General features: G+C 33.7%; 1 long non-coding RNA gene across 1 annotated transcript; it reads right to left on the bottom strand.

Moving 5' to 3' along the window:
• Nucleotides 1-15,189: 15,189 nt before the first annotated feature.
• Nucleotides 15,190-16,684, bottom strand: LOC145118861 (uncharacterized). Its single transcript, XR_013713524.1, has 2 exons — nt 16,263-16,684; nt 15,190-16,166 (listed from the first exon to the last, which is right to left on the bottom strand). It is a non-coding gene; the product is annotated as an uncharacterized LOC145118861 (long non-coding RNA).
• Nucleotides 16,685-21,395: the final 4,711 nt, after the last annotated feature.

The raw sequence follows: 21,395 nt of genomic DNA on the forward strand, positions 1-21,395 counted from the left end.
AGCTAGCTTTTCTGATTCCATGATCTAAATTATGTAGGTTAAAAAAAACTTTGTAATATAGAAAAGTTTTTTTTTGAACAATGACAATAAAGAATAACATTAAAACAACACTACGAGAAGTCATAGAAAAAAACCAAGCGGACTAGTGCATTGCATAATAGATGATACTTACTTAATGGGAAAAAGGTGAAGAGGTACAATTGTGGGTAGAAATGAATAAGAGTTTAATTGTCATTCAACGACCGTATGAGATTTTTTATTTTCTTTGCCCAATTAAATCACCCCATCATGTATATTTGTTTAAAAGAAGCCAACATTTTTTTTGCCATAGAAAAAATATATATCAATTTTCCCAATTAAATCACCCCATCATGTATTTTTGTTTTAAAGAAGCCAACATTTTTTTTGTCATAGAAAAAATATATATCATTATTTTTTAATTATATTTTATTTATAATTTAATATACTTTATATTCAATAATTTAATTTATTAAGTTAGTTTATATTACAATGTCTAAACAATAAAAAATATTTAAATCTTAATAAATATTTTAAAACCATAACATTTTTATTTATTATAATAAAACTGTTGCGACAAGATTAAAGTAAAATACAATATAAAATAAAATTTATATTTTAGATATCGTACTTTTTATTTAATGTATTATTAGTAACTTTAAATTTTTAACTGGTAATATTTAATCAGTAATTTGCAATTTGTAACTTTTAATTTCAATTTAATGTAGTATTCTAGTTTTACATATTAATATTATTTATAAAAATGTTTAATAAAATGTTGATGTGGAAATCCATTAAATTTTAATATAGTTTAATAAAGTGTAAAGTTTGATAGGTAAAATAATATAGTTAGTGGAATCGTAATGTGATATTCCATTGAACTTTTAAAGAGTTCATTGCATTGAAGATGATCTCATTGAAGTAAAACATGAGATTCAAAAATCCTAGATGCAAGTTACCTCTTTAGTAGCCTCTTTAACTATGTTCAGGTATCTTGTAATTTTTTTCACCTGCAATAATTTGAAGTTAAGGCAATAAACAATCTAGACCAACATAAATCTTTGTCATCGTTTTCCCCTAAGCCTTAATTTTTTTCATATTATAAACTTTTGTTGTAAGAATCTTCACCTGAGTGCTAAAACTAATTCTCAGTTTGAGCAATCGTAGTTTGGTCTCTATCCTTGGGATCTTCGCACACTCCAAGACAAACTAAAAGACCAAGTATAATAACCCCTTACATAATGACTTACATCTTTTGATAGTTAATTAATATTACTTCCAATTAAAACTATTAAACTAACAATACCTGACCACGTTCTCCAAGCATTTCCTTGTCTCCCGTGTAGCCCTGAGATATAAAGTAAGATTTAGTCTTGGCAACATATAGAGTAGACATTAAGTTGCCAAGGGATTGTTTGGTAAGTCTCTCAATTGAACCATTAAGAGGCAACCTCTTGGAAAAATATGTAGCATACATTATTTATTATGTTGCTAAGGTGTTGTTTTATAAACCTCTTAACGGAACCATTAAGAGACAATTCAACATTAAGAGTGTTTTGAATTTAGAGGTGCCAAAAAGTCTACGAACAATTCAAGTATCACACCCTTTCTAAACCATATTTTTCCTTCCTCATCCATTTCACTATTTTCTTTTCTTATTCATTTTATACATTTTACTCCCTGTATTTAATAATATTTTATGTTAAACCCTAATTTGTATTTACGAATCAAATAAATATTTTTTGAATAGCTAATCTATTTTATTTAATATATAAAATAAAAATGTAACTATTTCATTAATGTAACCTAATATTTATTTGAAAAATATAACATTTGTTCAAATTGTCAAACTCAATGAGTGATTTTATAGATATTAAATATAAATGATGATAAATTTGTTAATTTTAAGAAGTTTTCATGATAGGAATTTATAAACTAAATTTTAATAGAAATCTGATATGGATTAAGTGAACAATACATATCCCTCAAGATTATATGTTAAAAGTTTTAAACTTCTCTATTCTATATGGATATAATGGAGAAATAAAAACAAGAGTAGAGAAGACAGTAGTACCTTCAACATATCCCTTTCTTCGCTCGTAGGTAATACTTTTAAAAGATCATTAATCTGACCAACATCCATAATAGAAGAATCTAATGCAAGGACGCCATTCTGAAAAGCAAACACAACATAAATGTTTTATTTAAATAAGGTCGTTTCAGCAAAGTGTAAAATATTTTGTTCAAGCCAGACCAAGTTTTGCGCACTCCGAAAATGAACTTACAAAAATATGAGGTAGATAAATCTTTCTTTGCACAAGTATGGTTTCAGGGTTATATGCTTTGTCCGGAGAAAGCTGAAAGAGAAAATCTACAAAAATCATTAAAATGACTCATGTAAAGCATCTAAAATATATTTTCGCAAGAATGGAGCAATGAGATGTTTTTTGTATTTATTTCAAAGCTAGATATGAAGTAAGAAAGAAGTAAACAGAAGACATGTTTTTTTAAGGGCACCATAGATGTTCAGTAGGCACTAAATTTACTTGAATTTTACAATGCATGGTCAGTGACAGATCCAAAAAAGTTATGATCGTCCGATTCCAATAGAAATAAAAAATAAAAAATAATCCACAATTAAATTAAAACTAATAAGAAAAACAATATGTTCTTTGTTCCGACTGTCATGAATTAATATAAGAATGTTGGAATCATGTAATTCAAAGGCTTTCAAAGTTTAATATAAAGGAGTTTCAAAGTTTACATAATCTACTGATTCTAAAAAAAGTTCAAAATTTATATAATTTACTGATTTAAAGACTTTCAAAATTCAAACTATATATTCATAAAACATTAAAATGTTATATCTACTTTAAATTTAAAATTTCAAGGTTCACATAACCTACATATTTAAAAACACAAAATTAATCAAGTAATAACTTTTAAAATTCAAACTACTCATAAACCTAACAAAATTGATCAAAATCATATAAATAATTTACCTAATTTATAGAATAAACAAAATTAAGGATTTAGTTAATTTTAAGAAAATCATACATTTGAAAAAATAATAATCTAATTAGTAAATTAGAATCATTTTTTAGGAAAACATATAAAAATAGAGGTTATACATTCGAAATTTAGTTACTGAATAGTTAGATGGGAGTTCATAGGGCTTATTTATTATTTCGGAGATTATGTAGGGCCTCGGTTCTATTTTTTACTTTTTGTTACAAATTTTTTTCACTTTAAGTTAGGAGATTAGTTTTTGTATTTTAAGAGCTAAATGCTTTCTTTTGTATGTTTTTAAGAGCTTTGTTGTTGACTATGGGTGTCTTTAGTGAAAGTAGAAGTTGGTGTGAAAACTAGAATTCATAACTACTATTTATATAACAGTGATCGGCAAATGTAGCAAGAAATTTTTGAGATATGTAAAATTAAATTGAAAGAAATATAGATATAAACTAAAATTAAAAAATATTGATGATAAATTAACTTTTCTAAATTATAATTATCAAACATTAAAAGTCATCCAACTTTTAATAAAAAGTTCACTGATTAAGCTTCTTAATTGGTAAAAATGTTTTTATTCATATTAGTAAAGTTGTATTTTACATGCCACAAAATAACTTATTTTTTAAGCTTATTAACTTCTCATATTTGGCAATCCAAAAATACCTTATAAGCTAGCCTTTTAAAAAGTAGTTAGATTATGTTTGACGAGCTAGCTAAAAAGCTAGTTGATAACAAAAAATTAAATTGATAACTGAAAAGCTAGTTATTAGCTTATAAGCTACTTGGAAGATATAAAATGAAATAAAAGGGCATTTAAAAGAATATGTTTTTTTTTTCATAATAAATCAAGGGTATTTATTTTGCCAAACACGACAACTTAACAACAAACTCAAAAAATAAGCTAGTTTATAAACTAGATATGGTGCGAAAAACAACCCTAAACTAACTTCTCAGGAGTTTTATAAAAATTCTCCAAATATAACCTTCAATAATTATAAAAACACATTTTTTTAAAATACCCTTTGATGTCTTTTTTAATATTTTAGCTAGTTAGCGGCTAATTTTACCAAGCATAATTTTTTATAGGTACATTTTCAAATATCAACTAGCTTTTCGTATTACAGCTAGTTTTTCAGCTAACATCTAGCTTATCAGTCAATAACTCAAATATAACATAAATGAAGATTTTTTTTTACAAATAAAGTGAATAAGACTTTTCAATTTTATAAAAACCGATACCAAACAATTTTTTACATAGTACAAGTGTTATCATGCAATACTATTGTATGATAATAATTTCGGTTTACAAATTTATATAATAAATATTTATTATTTCGTTAGATGGAGATAAATAAATTATAAAATCGGTTGATATGGTTTTTTCAAACAAAAACATCAGAATTGTTAATATATTTATATTTAATCGTATAAGATAATTAATTATCAACGAAAATATGAATAAGACTTATTTATTTTAAATGACATTTAAGCCAATTGTTAAAATATAAAATAGTTATTTTGTTAAAAGTTAGTTAAAGTATCTTTTAGAATTGAAGGTATTTGTTTATCCCAAAAGCTATAAATTGATGGTACAGAATAAATTTTTTTTCCGAACTTTTTTCTTCAAAACTGAAAACAAGAAACTTCAAAAAATTGTATCCGGAACACACCTTATTTTCCACAAGGCCCTAACCGACCAAGAAAAACATTTATGGCCAAATCTTTTTATGAGACAGATTTCTATTAAGACCATCTTCAACTCATCTCTTTTTTTCCTGATATATAAAGTAAAAAATGTGGTAAATAGTATTTCATCTCCAATCTTACTTCATTTTCTACTATATTTTTTACCCTAAAAAGTATATTCCTAGAATATTCAATTTTTATAATTTATATATATTGTCAAATACATCCCTCTACTAATTAGATTTTAACAAATATATATTATATTTTTTCATTACAAAAATATTTCAAGATTACGATCATATTTGTTTACTATATTTTATAAATTATTTTACCGTGTTTCAAGTTTTTAATATATATTTAATTTCTTTATATGAATTCAATAATTAAATATTAAACTCTATATTTATGATTAATTAATATAAATTAGTATATAACATGATATTATAAATATTAAATATTGCATTTAAATTATAATTAGTAGATAAAATAAACAAGAAATGTATAAAATAAAAATGAGAAAGACTAAAATTGGCAACCAAACTTCAACTTTATTTTTGGAGATATGAATAGTATTCCCCCAAATATGGGGGAATACTATTTATATCTCCAAAAATGGAGGTGGAAATTGGATAGGGTTTGAGAAGAATGAGGAAAAAAATAAAAGAAAAATAGAGTTTGGGGGTGGATTGGAGATGCCCTAAATGACTATCTCCATACCCATAAAGCCAAAACAGCTAAGTAGTCAATTCAATCCATTTTGAAATATCTCAAATCAGAATGTCAATTAAGAAGTACAATTAACCGTTGTCTAGGTAGATAGTAATCGATAGGCGACTTCTTCTAGTCAATCGGATAGTGCTTAGAGACTTATCAGAGATTAATCTTGTCAGGATTATATATATATATATATATATATATATATATATATATATATATATATATATATATATATATATGTGTGTGTGTGTGTGTTTCGATATAAATTTTCCCCAACACATCTTTCTTTTTCTACAATTTTAAAAATTATAATGAAAATATAGGGTTAAGAAAAATATGGACATACTTGATAGTCGAGTGCCTTTTTAAGTGCTTCCACAATCTCGTTCATTGATGGACGTTCCTCACGTTTTTTCATCAAACATTGATACGCTATTGTTGTAAATTCCTTTAATAATTCAGGACTTATTTTATGTAGGAGATGAGCACAGACAATATCATTTAGCTTATGTTGTTCGCATGAATTTTTCACCAACTGAATAAAATGTTCACCCACTTTTTTGTTACTAATACATAACCTCCCACTCAAAACCTCAAACAACACGACACCAAATGAATAAATGTTTGACTCCTTTGTTAGGAACGGATCACAATAACCCACTGTGCCTACTGGATTGGTGTAAAGAATTGAGCTGTTATTGTTAGTTGGAGCAAATTTGGAGAGACCAAAATCAGATATCTTGGCATTCCAATTTTCATCAAGTAAGATGTTAGAACTTTTAACATCACGATGAAATACTTTTTGTTGGGTACCAACATCACTATGAAGGAACGCCAGTCCACATGCCGCACCAATGGATATCATAAGGCGTTCTCTCTCTCTCTCTCTCTATATATATATATATATATATATATATATATATATATATATATATATATATATATATATATATATATATTGATCATTTGGTTTCGTTTGAAAACGACAAATTTACAGCTTGAAAAATGAGTATTATAAAGGGAAAATACCGGCAATAGTCAAAAAATGGGGGTAATTTCAAAAATTAGACATTAAATTGACATTTTCAGGTATAGACATGCATTCCGCGGAGGTAGCTCCGCGAAATCTACTGTAGCTCCGCGGAATGGATCTTTAGAATTTTTTTTTTCACATCGTTTCTTAGGGGTTTATATTAATTCCAGAACTAATTATTTTCAAAAAAAAGATTATGATAGTATGATAATCTTTGCTTGAAAATAATTAGTTGGGGAATGAATATAAACCTTGAAGAATCGATGTGAAAAAAAATAATAATAATAAAATAAAAAAATAATAAAAATAATAAAACTGAAGATCCATTCCTCGGAGCTACCTCCGCGGAATGAGTTCATTCCTCGGAGGTAGCTCCGCGGAATGGATCTTGAGGTTTTTTTTTTTTTAATACACTCATTTATTTATGATTTTGCCATTCTGCGGAACTACAGTAGATTCCGCGGAGCCCCGCGGAGCTACCTCCACGGATTCCATGTCTATATCCGAAAATCCAATTTTTTGTGTCTATTTTTTGAAAATACCTCCTATTTTTTGACTATTGCCGGTATTTCCCTATTATAAAACTAGCATGTGAGGCTTTGATTAGTTGCTGGCATGTGATTTATGACATTTTGGTCGACCTATATATATATATATATATATATATATATATATATATATATAGAGAGAGAGAGAGAGAGAGAGAGAGAGAGAGAGAGAGGAGCCATTGGATGTGTGAGTGGTGCGGTCGCAGGGCCTCTAATTTTAAGGCTTCCAAATTTAGGGACAATATATAGTTTTGGTGTTGGTTTTTTCGTAACATTTTTATGTAATTTATAGTTAGTTGGTTACAAAATGTAATTTTTGGTTGTAATTTTAATGTGAAAAAAATCAACAAAATTAAAAAAAATCAAAATGTTATCATCAATTCAATAATTTTTCAACAATTCAAGGAAAGTATCTATCAAAACAACACATACATGTTTCTAATATAAGTTCAAGAAAATATTATAATTTTCACAAAACTCACTAAAAGATCAAACCTTAATAAACCTCATAACGAAATTGGTAGATCATCGGTGTTGCCAATCTCTTTTGTCGGAAATGCCATTTTTCTATCTTGAATCTTCATATCTCTTTGAGTTGTTGGTAATCCTCTTGTCCTCCTCTAAGCTAGTGCTCTAACCGACTCTCTAACTACAACTTATTATCACTTATCTCTTTATATTTCCTAAAACCGAACTGTACTTACTTCTTTCTCTCACAGGCTAAATGATCTTTTTTTTATTGATTATTTGAATGGTTTATTTATGAATTCATAATAAAGTTTATGAATAATGAAGTAGAGAAAGTAAAAAACAATGTTCTTGGTTTTTCCTTTATATAGTATAATGTCCTTTGAATTGCGTTTAGCCCTCTATCAATATGCTTTATAGATTTATCTTTTCAATGTTTTGGTATATAAGGTTCCCATAGTATAGTATCTTGTGAATTTTCTTTATCACTCTATCACTATGCTTTATAGCTTTACCATCTTAATGAAGAATCAGTTGAGGAAGACCATAGAGAAGAAGAAGTTGAATTACATGTGCCACAAAACATGGATAAAGTTCATGAAGTTGTGGAAAAAGATAGAGAAGAGGTTCATGATGTCCTGGAAGAACCTAGAGAATAAGAAGTTGAACTGCAAGTGCCAGAAGATATACATTGTGTAGATGGAGACATAGCAACCTTGAATGCTAATGAACTAATGATGATGACAAAGAAGATATTCCAGTGAACATGTATAATCATAGAAACTGGAACATCTAATGAGTTAAGATATAATGTTACGGTAATGAATTTACAAGATGTTTGTTAGCAACTTTGAGTTTTGAATTTAGTGGTAGCATATACTTAATAATATTTTACAAGAAAATTTTTATGGGGCCTCACTTTGATTTTCACATAAGGCCTCTGATAGGTAAGGACTGGGCCTGAGAGAGAGAGAGAGAGAGAGAGAGAGAGAGAGAGAGAGAGAGAGAGAGAGAGAGAGAGAGAGAGAACTAAATGTTAAGAATGAAGGACTGTTTCTCATTCAATCATTTATTTTTGTTGGAAAACACTTCGTCGTACTGGCGTGACGGATGATGAGGAATATTCATATATTAGTATAAATGTAAGTATATTCATATATGAGTCAACCACTTCCCTTCCGTCATCAACCACCACCACTGCCACCTCTGCCACCATAACAACCTCTAACACTAACAACCATCCACCACTGCCACCAACCACGATCTCCAAATTAATATATGAATAATCACTTGTTTATATACTTATTAATATATGAATATACGTTATCATATATGAATTTGGACCATATAATTTTCTTTAGTTAAAATTATAAAATAATATTCATATAAATCAAAAAGTAGTTAAAAACAATTAAAAAAACTCATTAACCAACAAGACCCACCACTACCATCACCATCCACCGCCACCCACCACCACCTACAACCCACCACCCACCCACCAATCACCATACCTACCATTTACCACCACCATCCTCCCACTACCCACTACCCACCACCTATCACCACAACCTACAACCCACTACCACCACCAACCACCCGCCATCACCACCTACCTCCACCACCTGCTACCACCCATCACCCACCACCACTACCCCATCACCCACCACCACCACCACCACCTACCCATCACCATTAACCACCACCATCCCCACCACCACCCACCACGACCTCCATCACCAACCACCAACCACCCCCACCACCCACCTAACCATCGTAATAGCATCCTCAACCACCACCACCCATCACTACCACCACCAGACTCCACCACCACCCGTCACCACCACCCATCTCCATCACCTGCCACCACCCATCACCGCCACCACCAACCCGCTACTACCACCACCTATCCACCACCACCCCCATCATCACTATTACCTGTCACTACCACCAACTACCACCCGTTACCACCACCTACCCACCATCACCCACCATCAACACCACTACCTGCCACTACCACTAACTACCACCCACCAATCACCATCACCCGCCTCCACCACCCTATCACTTCTACTACCACCTACCCACCAACCACCACTACCACCTACCCATCAACCACCATCGTCCCTACCAACACCACCTCCCATAACCACCCGTCGCCACCACATGCCACCATAACCACTACCTGCCACCAATACCAACCATCATACACCACCATCCATCATCACCTGCATCCACAACCTGCCACCACCCACCCATCACCACCACCAGGCTCACCACGACCCTTCACCACTAACCACCACCACCCACCATCACCACCCACTACCACAATCACCTACCCACCACTACCACCCCAAACATCATCACCACCTACCACCTACCACCTACCAACACCACCCACCACCACCACCAACATTACCACATGCATCCACCACCCTACATCACCCACACATCAACACATCCACCACCGACCCACCCACCACCTGTCACCCCCACCACCTATCACCCACAACTACAATAAACCAACTATCACCCACGACCCCTATCGCTCACCACCCACAACCACCATCACCACCACCACCTGTCACCCCCACCCCCACCACCCTCCCCCACCTTCACCACCACCCATCTCCACCATACCACTACCTCCTACTACATACAACCAAATGTGATTGAATGTATATAATCACATAAATCATGTTTGATTCTATGTATTTAATCACATATGATTAAATACATATATGTAACACTCATAAAAATCATGATAAATTTAAACTTTTTAAAACCAACCAAATTCACAAATTGTTTACAAACATAGTTTCAAAAGCATTTCAACATCAGAGTTCCTAAAGTCATATATCCAAAACATGAGGATGTGTGCAGTCACGCCTTCGCCTTCCCGCGGTCCTCTGAAGTACCTGAAACATAACCCAAAATTGTAAGTCAACGCTTAGTGAGTTTTCCCCAAAATACCAACACATAACCAAATAACATATATATACAATAACAACATGTCGGGTCTAGTCAACCATCGGGTTGGAATACCCCAGACCCTTCAACCATCGGATTGGAATGCCAATACACAACGGGTCTTGTCATCCTCAGGATGGAATACCCTCGGGCCCACTCAACTATCGGGTTGGAATGCCTCCATTCTGTTGGCTTGCGCATAAAGCAGTAAAGCCTCAACCATCAACCAAATATGTGCATATATACATAACATATAAACATATTGTCACCCAACAGACAAGTGACATATCAACTATTCACTAAGCATAACAACATCTGATATATCAGGATACCGATCTAACAGATCACTACAGCACAATAGCATGCATAGCAGGATATCAATCCAAAGAGGCCGGCATTGATGCCTTCGACCCACAAGTACAGTGAGGAAAACTCACCTTGCAAACTGAACAGAAGTTGATAAGGTCCTGACTCTGAATCTCAGCTCTCTAACCGACACCTATTTCCACCAAATGACCAATTTCCATCAAAATCCTAAAATACCCAAAATACCCAAAATACCCTCACGGTCAAACTTGGTCAAAGTCAAAGTCAATTGGTCAAACCCACTAAGTCAACTGTGTCAACCCAGTCTAGTCAACCCTATCAATTGATTAATAGCATATATGTTAGAGAAAATTCATGAAATAACCAGAAGTTAGGGGGTGTTTTAAGGAATTAACCATAAAATTTTGAGTTTTGGAAAATGACCACGAGATCCGCAGAGGGGGCTATGCGGATCCCTTTAATCCTCTGAGGAAAAATGCACAGTACTTCGGAAATGACATGACACCACTACATGACAAAAAAATTTGTCGCTATAATGGTTCCACAGAGGTGGCTCTGCGGATTCATTGTACACATTTGCAGATCGCTATAATCCTCTGAGGAACCATCGAAAACGGGGTAAAATAGGAAAAATTGCCAAAACCAACCAATTCCTCAGTGATATTATAGATCTGCAGAGGTATACAATGGATCCGCAGAGCCACCTCTTCGGAACCATTTTAGCCACGATTTTTTTTTTGTCATTTAGTGGTGCCACGTCATTTCCGCAGTACTGTGCATTGTTAATCATATGATTAATGGGATCTGCAGAGCCCCCTCTGCGGATCTCGTGGTCATTTTCCAAAACACAAAATTTCATGGTTAAATCCTTAAAACACCGCTAACTTTTGGTTATTTCATGAATTTTCTCTCTTCTATTTATATTATATATTACACACTTGTCATTTAGTATTAATATTATAATCAATAAATAGATGTAATATTATTTATAAAATAAAAAACTAATAACCGGGTAGACATTAGGAGCGTGATGTAGTCCACATAAAAGTATTAAAAATGGAATTTATAAATTTATCTGCTTTTCTGAACGAATATATACTGGTATTACAAATAATGGAATAATCCTGTTTCGAAGTTTCATCTACAAAATATCTTAAATTTTCCCTCTCAAGATGAGCGATAGCGGTTGTGCTGCTTTGACTTTCAATCTCATGGTCGCCGTCGCGGCAATCATCCTTTTATGTTTATACTCATTTCCAAACCCCCCGAAACTCTCTATAGAGGAATTCTCGGTTCCAGCCTTCAACAACTCGTCAAACCAGCCCACCGGAAACATCTATTTCGATCTTAAACTAAGAAATATGAATAAGGCAATCGGTCTTTACTACGATGACCCATTAAGCATTGCCTTCTTTTATTACCCATATGACGATCCCTACCAGAAATATGCGTGGGCAGGCACTATGCCAGCTTTTTACCAAGGTAATGGCAAGACTAAGCATATCAGATCCCTCGAGGAGAACGACCTCCAATTTCCATCTACGGTGGTGGTTGACTCAGAAGAGCAAACCCAAGATCTGGTAGAGAGAGGTCATGTGAGAACGCTGCTCAAGGATCACCTCCAGCTGCCATCTACGTTGGCAGAGACTAGTAATAAGGGCATGGTGGGTCGGATACAGGCGGTGAATATTAGGATTGCCGTGGTTATTAACTATAGATTCAAGTACTGGGTCGGATCATCTAAGCATCAACTCGAGCTGGGTGCTAACGTGGTCGTTGACAATGACACTGGAGAGATGGTTTCGCCTGGAAGCATTGAGTTGGTAGAATCTGCAGCCTCCGCCGGAGGACCAGTTATGCTCGTGGTGGTTTTTACTTCATTTCTTCTTATTATGTGTTTTTAGATGTAATTAATTTGTCCGCTTGTACCGGATCTGGAAGGGTTCTTTACTTCGTATGGGAACTTATTTAAGTTAATTAAAATTTTTGTAGTTTTGACTTTAGTCCATGACATTAATTTTATCCAGCACATGGTGATCTTAAGGTCTCACTCTAAATTTCTATAGTTACTTAATACGATTTTACTGAAGGAAATTTGACCTAACAAGTGTTTAAAAATATGTCTATTTTTAAGGGGTTGAAGTTACAATTTTTTTTTGGTAAATATCAACATTTTACACCAAAATTCTAATTTGATTTTTTTTTTTCATCTCAAATTTAAAACTGTGTTTTCCAATTTGTTACAATTCTGACCACTTGATCGGTCAACCCGGTTACATACAGACGTGGCATGATGACGTGTCATGCTGACAAGACATGCCGATGTGTTGAAATTGAATTTTATTTTTCCACAAAAAACACTAAGTTTTCATTTATTTCGATTTTGACACTAAGTTTAATTATTTTTCTTTCAATTTTGACACTATGTTTTTTGTTTCAAATTGAACATCATTTTTTCTAATTTTGTTCAATGTGACAATTTTTTCATTAGAAACCTTATAAATATTTTTTTAATACATTTTAAACCGTATAAATATATTTTTTCATTTTAAAAAACCATATTTTTATTTAAATACAAAGGTTTTTTTGTTTTTGTTTGTTTTGTTTTGTTTTTTTTTGTTTTTTTTTTAACATTCAAAGCATAATTTATAAATATGCATTAGTTATATCATGAGAATCAAACTAACAATAACCTTCTAATAGAATGTAAAAATTTCATGGGTGCAAACTTGACATCTGGGTTTTGATCGACTACACGCCTCCAAACCTCCAAACTCATTTTAAACTTGCGTATTTAATCTAAAATACAGTTTTTATATAGATAATGCATATTTATACATAAAATTATGGTTTGAATGTAAAAAAAACCTTGTATTTACATAAAACTATGGTTTTTAATTGAAAAAAAAACGTATTTATACGGTTTAAATGTATTAAAAAAATATTTATACGACTTCAAATAGAAAATTGTCAACATTGAACAAAATTGGAAAAAATGATGTTCGATTTGGAACAAAAAAACATAGTGTCAAAATTGAAAGAAAAAATTAAACTTAGTGTCAAAATCGAAAAAAAGTGAAAACTTAGTGTTTTTTGTGGAAAAAAATCAATATTGACACGTCATCATGTCATGTCAGCATGCCACGTCATCAAAACTGACACGTCATCATGCCACGTCAGCATGTAACCTGGTTGACGGTCAAGTGGTCAGAATTGTAACAAATTGGAAAACACAGTGTCAAATTTGAGACAAAAAAACACAGTGTCAAATTAGAATTTTGGTGTAACTGAGTGTCTTTTATGCTATTTACCCCATTTTTTTCATGGACAAATAAATAGTTTAAAAGTAAAATTTAAAAAGTGTGTTTTAGCCGTTAAAAAAAACTTAGTTAAAAGGACCCTGTTCAATCAATTATTCAACTTATTAACCAAAATAATTTTGCAAAAACATAAGAAGAAAGTTTTACATAGACGCAGTGGATAAACAAGCAACAAGCTGTGCCGCAAACCCATTTTTGGATGACAAAACTAATTCTTTTAAAAACAACATCTATAGATCTTGGAGTCATAACATTACTATGCATGACCCGTTGGAGTCATCAATTATATAACCCTGTTTTGCAACGGGTTTTATTTCATTGTGAAATTGTTCTTAGATACCCGCTTTGAACCACGTCATATAAAACATAAAGAGCACAGTTCCCATCCAATAAACTTGGTTGTACACTACTACAAAATGACACATAGGACACGGTTTCTAAAAAAACGGGTTGTATTATGTAAAAACCGGGTTTTATAAGGGGGAGTCTTATAGGACCCGACTTTCAACATACAAGCAGGGTATATTAATTACTAAAATAACCCAGTTTCTAATGTAACAACTGTGTCTTATAGCCATACAATTATATGTCCTGGTTTTTAGAATACAACCGAGTTTTATGACTAAGACACAAATTATCAGGTTTATATGACTCGTTTATCAACAACTACATTGGCTATATCTTATTATCTTTTATCTTTGGCATCTAAAGACACTCTGTTTAAATAATCTTACCATATTATATTCAATTTTATCTAATTTGACATGTCTTTAACTTTATTAAAAAATCAAGATTTATTAGAAAAAAAAATTACAACTGGTGAGCATGAACAGTTCACAAATAGTAGATAATAGGAAAAAAAACAAATTTAGTAAACCAAACAACACAAGTACTACTTTTCATTCAAGGTGTCTTTTGGAGTATGGAGTTGCTAAGTTTTTTGTTAATAACACATTTTATAAATAATACTAATAACTAGCAGGGAACTCGGGGAGAAGTGGTATAAGTACAAAGAGTAAAAAAGTTACATCACCAAAACATGAAGCATAAACTATACAATGTCGCCAAAGTAAGGGCTCCAAGAACTACATTTTCCCAAAATAAGAAATGAACTTTGAATCGTGTAAGTAGGCTAGAGCACCAACTTGTATACAACTTCAAGATGTAAATGGAAAATACCAATTTGATATTAAAGGATGCAGTAGAAGAAAATAAAAAACTCAAATATGTGATACTCAAGTGGTCACCAAAAACAAAAATACGAACTTTTAATCCTTTCCACATGGAATCAGCAGCAACAAAGCCTATTAATATTTAGATACAAGGCAAAAGGTGGGACTAGATGAGATGTCAATAGACACCAAAGCTTCAAAAGTAAACAAGGTAGAAATGCTTTAGTGGAAAAGATTGAAAATAGTAACAAACTTTGTAGATCCAAAAAAAAAAAAAAACAGCAGCATAGCATTTTCCATATTGCATTGTATTGATGAGAATGGGAAGGAAATCGATTTCAGTACTAGAACAGAATCGTAAGGGCAAATACGTCAACTTGACTGCATGGGAAAATATGTCCAATAGGTGTGAAATCTGTCCGATTTCTTTTGCTGTAATGATAACCACAACACATAATAGCAACGAACTTTATATATCCACTCCAGAATAGCAACAAACTTTCAGTACATACTCCAGAGTGGCAATGTATTTCTGTCCAGTTTTGTTGCCATTTTCTCAAGGGAAGCCGGTGGTTATGTACGCCCTGTATGTGGCAAAACACGTAAGAGGTCATAAAGGTAAATTTGTCCAATACATTTTTTAAGGCAAGTTTTTCCATGAAAAATTAATTAAATTTTTTCAATATGATATTTTCAGGTAACAAAAAAAATTAAGATGGATGGATACTCTACCTTTTTTTAGATTTAGAATTACTGATACTATCAAGAACTCAATGTTTTAACAAATTTAGTTTTATGCTCATTCAGATTATGAATAATTACATAACAAAAGTAACTAGTAAAGACAATGTAAACCCCTTAAGCCTTAACTGGTGACATTTTTCTTGGAATAACCCTGCAACAACAAATAAGAAACAAATAAACAAATAAATATAAAAATTAATAAATGTACTCTAATGCTAATCTCATAAAGTGTGGAAAGTTAGCCTACCCATCACCAGAGCCAGCCTTAAGAGTTTGAGGGCCTGTAATGAAATCGCCCGCAAATTACTCACTCAGGTGGTTGTACTTTAATCCCTGTTCGTTTATCTCTCCCTACCCCTCTTGATTTTTTCCACTCATCTCTCGAGTTCCATTCTCTTTCTTTTTATCCGAGATTCATCCATGGTGCAGATTTCTGGAGCCTTTTTGAGGATGTTGTAGAACAGGGGAGGCTAACATTATGGGATAGTAAGGTTATGAATCGTTGATATCTAATTGGAATTGTGGGGGAAAAGGATGCAAAATATAGCAGATTGAAAGAGGGAATCGACTGATTGGTAAAAGATCCCCATATGAGATTATTGGTTTAGGAGGTTTTGATAGGGTAGAATACGATGAGACTTTTGAATTCATCTATAAATCGACAACCATACAATAACGAAGACCCCACTCCCGACTTCAACTTAAGGAAAGAAAAGAAAGTAAATAGGTGAAAGTGAAAGGAAAGTAAGAGAAATTGGTGCTCCGAGTTTTATTAAAGGAAAGAATTGGAACGATCACTTTCCCTCCTAACTTTTCTTCCGATTTGGAAAGAAAGAACAAAATGTTTTACTTTCCTTCCATTTCTCTCCAACTCGGGAACACAAAAGACAAATTTATTTTCCTTTATTTTCTCTTCTTTTCTCTCCTTACTTTCTTTTCTCTTATCTTTTTTTCTTTGCTACAACTCGGGAGTGGGGTGTAATGTAATTACGTAACTAAACAAGCAGCTACTCTCTTCGGTGTATTGTCGCTTCCCCTGTGCGTTGTCGCATAAATCATGGCCATCTCGATTTGATTTTCCCATTTGCCTAGGTTTCTTCTATCCTATATTTTTTAGGATTTCAATCATGTCAATAGCTTACCCTGTATGTTTATCTATCTCTACGCTCTCTATTTCTCTTCTTTATGTGTTTAATAAAAAGTGAATTAGTGTTTGTGTATAAGAAAAAAGAAATTGCAGTTGATTCAACAGGGAGATGGAGAGTTGACAATGTATAATTCTACATATAGTCAATCAAGGGTAGTTGTAACGCCCGGTTCCTGGTATGTATTTTAATAAGAATTATTCATTTTTACAAAGGGACTCGACGAGTTGGAGGCCCCAAACTCGTCGAGTAGAAACAGATCTTTTTGGGACGCGGGACTTGAAGTCTACTCGACGAGTTGAGAAGCCTCGACTCGACGAGTAGAGCTGCCAGAGTGAAACCCTAATTTTCAGGGTTGGCACCCAATTTAAAGACCTTAACACCCCATTGTGTCCTCCCTCATCGCCTCTCTTAGTCCAGAAAACCCTAATTCGAGATCTTGAGCTTTGTGAGTGTGTGTGAGTGAAAAAGGAGTGATTCTTTGGTATTTTCTTAAAGGAGTGGAAGCTAGAAGTGCTTGGTTGAGGGAAGGAGCTTTGGATCCAGAAGAAGAACTTCATTTCCAGTTCATTTGAGGTATAAAGTCTTTACCTTATCTATTTGTTTACTAGATCTCTTCAAGGGGTAGTTTAGGGCCATATGGAGCATATTATGGAACCATTCATGGATGCAAGCATGTTTTGGGGTAATAACTTCAGATCCAGAGTCTTTGAGGGACTCCATGGCATAAAGGTGTCAACTTTATGGCCATGGGAGTCCCATGCATCATATGAATCACTTTTTAGGCCTTCTTGAGCTAAATAACCCATGCATGCACGTAAAGTTAGAAACTTTAAGTGATATATCAACCCTAGGGAGCCAGATCTACGTTTTGGATGCATTAAGCCCGACTAAAATCGACTGTATGGATTTAGACTATGGGGGACCCGACGAGTTGTTTTTAGGACTCGGAGAGTTAGGCCGTGGTCCCCCAACCTTTTCTGTTACTGAGTAGACTCGTTGAGTCTAAGAGATGACTTAGCGAGTTGGTCATGTTTGGGCTTTAAGATTGAAGGGGAACTCAACGAGTTCAAGGAGGAACTCGGCGAGTTATGAGCAAAATGTCCCGAATCTGTATGAAGAAGAAGTTGATGAGTTCAAGGAGGAACTCAACGAGTTGTGGGTAAAAGATCCCGACTATGCTATGAGGATGAACTCGACGAGTTCATGAAATAACTCGACAAGTAGGATCAGGATTTTCAGAGTTTTACGAATCTTAGAACTCGACGAGTTCATGAAAGGACTCGACGAGTAAGATCGAGATTTCAAGATTTTATGGATTATTGAACTCGACGAGTTGATGGCCAAATCGGCAAGTTGAGTCAACCAGGGTGTTAACTTTGACCAGGATGTTGACTTTGACTTTGACCTTTGACCAGAGTTGACCGTTAAAGGGGTTATGAGTATGAAAGACTAATTAAAGGAGATTGTTATGTGTAGGAGTTTGAAAGGAGTTGATCCCAGCACCAAGGACATTTTAGCTGCTTCACGACATTGAGGTGAGTTACCTTCCAGTAGAAGTGGGTCGAAGGTACCAATTTCAGCCCACTAGTAAGAGTTATAGTATAGATGATTGTCTTTGTGATAATTGTCTGGTATGTCACTATTTGTTATGCTTATGTGCTAGTATGCTATGATGTTATGTGATAGTGGTAGAAGGGGTAGGATAGACCCCGGTACCGGTCGATAGGGCCGAAGGGGTACCCCAGCACTCGGATAAGCTAGGCAGTATATGACTTATATGTTTATGCACGAGGATGCTATATGGTAGAAGTAGGGGGTGAAATAGTCCCCGGTACCGGTCGAACGGACCGAAGGGGTAGGCCAACACTCTGATATGCCAGACGAGGTACTGGTCGACAGGGCCGAAGGGGTAGGCAGCACCCTGATATGCTAGGCAAGTTACCGATCGACAGGACCGAAGGGGTAGGCCAGCACCCTGATATGCTAGGCAAGTTACCGGTTGAAAGAGACCGAAGGGGTAGCTAGTACCCGGTTATGATAGACAGTATATGTTATGTATGGTATGTGGAATGACGGGGGAACTCACTAAGCTTTGTGCTTACGGTTTTCAGTTTTTGTTTCAGGTCCTTCTTCTTCGAAGGGAAAGGAGTCGGCACAGTAGCAGCGCATCACACACATGATTTTCCGCATATGAGATTCTTGGGATTTGTACTCTGACATTGTTACTATATTATGATATGCTTTTGGGACACATGATCTATGATTTTTATGAAATGAAATAACTTGATGATGTTTTCTATAAATTGTTTTATGAATCGTTATATCAAAAATGAAATTTTTGGCCATGATTTTTGGGATGTTACAAGTTGGTATCAGAGCCTTGGTTTGAGGGATTTGTGAAGGGTTTTTGAGCATTCTAACACTCCTAAGGTGTACATGCAACCCTAAATACCTTGGCTCTATGTTTTCTCTATTATACATGCAAATATCAATTTTCCAAGGTATTGTTCTAACTAGCATAATATGACGTACATATAATATAAATTCTAGTAGAATTACATACCTCTTTGTTGTAGCTTGATTCCATGGAGTTTAAGAGCCTAGTGCCTCAAGTGTGACACCTCAAATGGTTCACACAACATCACCAACATCTTGGAATAACTTGAGAGAAAAGGTTCCTATGCTCAAATCGGCTAGCCCTCATGTGTACACACACTAGTGCCAATTTCTTGAGCCATGGGGTCCTTATATATTGTGGCTATTAGGGTTACACCATGTAACTCATGTCTTTCCATATTCTTCATGCTCCATGGGTTAAAACCTCCATGGAGTATCCATGGGTTACTCCATGGATTTAGCCCAACATGAAGAACTATGGATCATAAGCCCACATATATAAGAATGAATGATTTATACAATCAATCCCCGTATATTTAATTAGTCACCTTTTGATCACAAAATTAATTCCAAATTAATCCTTGATCAATACTAATTAAATAATATGATTTCATATTAATATATTAGAACTTATAATATATTAACAAATCATAAATATCATTTTCTCACAAAAGTCTATCCAAATTGTTCCGATGCCATGCAACCCAAATGGACCATGCTAATCGGGTCAAGTAAATACCAATTATAGTTATGGACTTAGACACTAATCCAACAGTCTCCCACTTGGATAAGTCTAAAACTATTATTGCGTATGACTTCAAAACCCGACTAGCAATCGTAGCTCTTAAAAGCTCCTGTCGAACTCTGAACAAATCAATGACGCGTCCATTAGATAAGGGATCATATATTCCTCCATTCTAGATATCATATGGACTGAGACATGGATTAAAATCATTCTCTCTGTCCATTTGTTGTTTCCCGATTTCCGATTTATGACTACCGACTAATTGAACAAGTCAAATCAGTACAGGCTTGGCAAAGCACTTCGGGGTGTCATCACTAAATCATCGAGGGGCCCACAGATATCGCTTTTATCCCTTAAAGGGTAAAAGGAATGGATAAATTTCGACTCATATGCTTGTTCTACTACTTGTTGAATCATACACAATGGCATGTTTTATAACATCGAGTTACCAAAGCGTTTTCGTACAATCAATGTATAACCAACTCATAGGCAACAAATCATATCTCTAGGTTTGAAGAATATAAGATATTATCGTCTCATGATCACTTGTGATAAAATCCATCAAGTGAGTCAAATGAGCGTGGGTTTAATCCAATACTTAGAACTCTTGAGCACTCATGAATGTTGTAGCAACTCTTGCTATGTCCACTACCTTGGACATCTACAAACCAGCTTCATGACAGTCTTGATTCATATCTACTTCCAACATATGACCGACTGTGGATGGTTTGAATAACTTAGTCATTCAGGAAGAACGACCTAGTTATTCTGGAAGTCAAAACATGCAAAGTGAAACACAAGAATAACCGAATCCAATATGGTCTCAGAACCTATGAATATAAATAGTACACCTTTTATTTATCACCATATTGATTACACATTATTCATTTTATACTGTTTCAAACTATCAACTTTATACTTGAATTAAAAATAATAGTTGTCCCATGCTCCAAGCATATACACTATGTTTTCTAAACACTAGTCATGCCATACACCAAGTATGCACACTATGTTTGTCCAAACATTAGTTATGTCATACACCAAGTATGCACACTAAGTTTGTCTATGATCTTTACTTTGTGAAATAGAT

This window comes from Lactuca virosa, chromosome 6, assembly GCF_052849685.1.
Source record: "Lactuca virosa cultivar CGN04683 chromosome 6, Lactuca_virosa_CGN04683_v6, whole genome shotgun sequence".
Taxonomy (NCBI): Eukaryota; Viridiplantae; Streptophyta; class Magnoliopsida; order Asterales; family Asteraceae; genus Lactuca; species Lactuca virosa.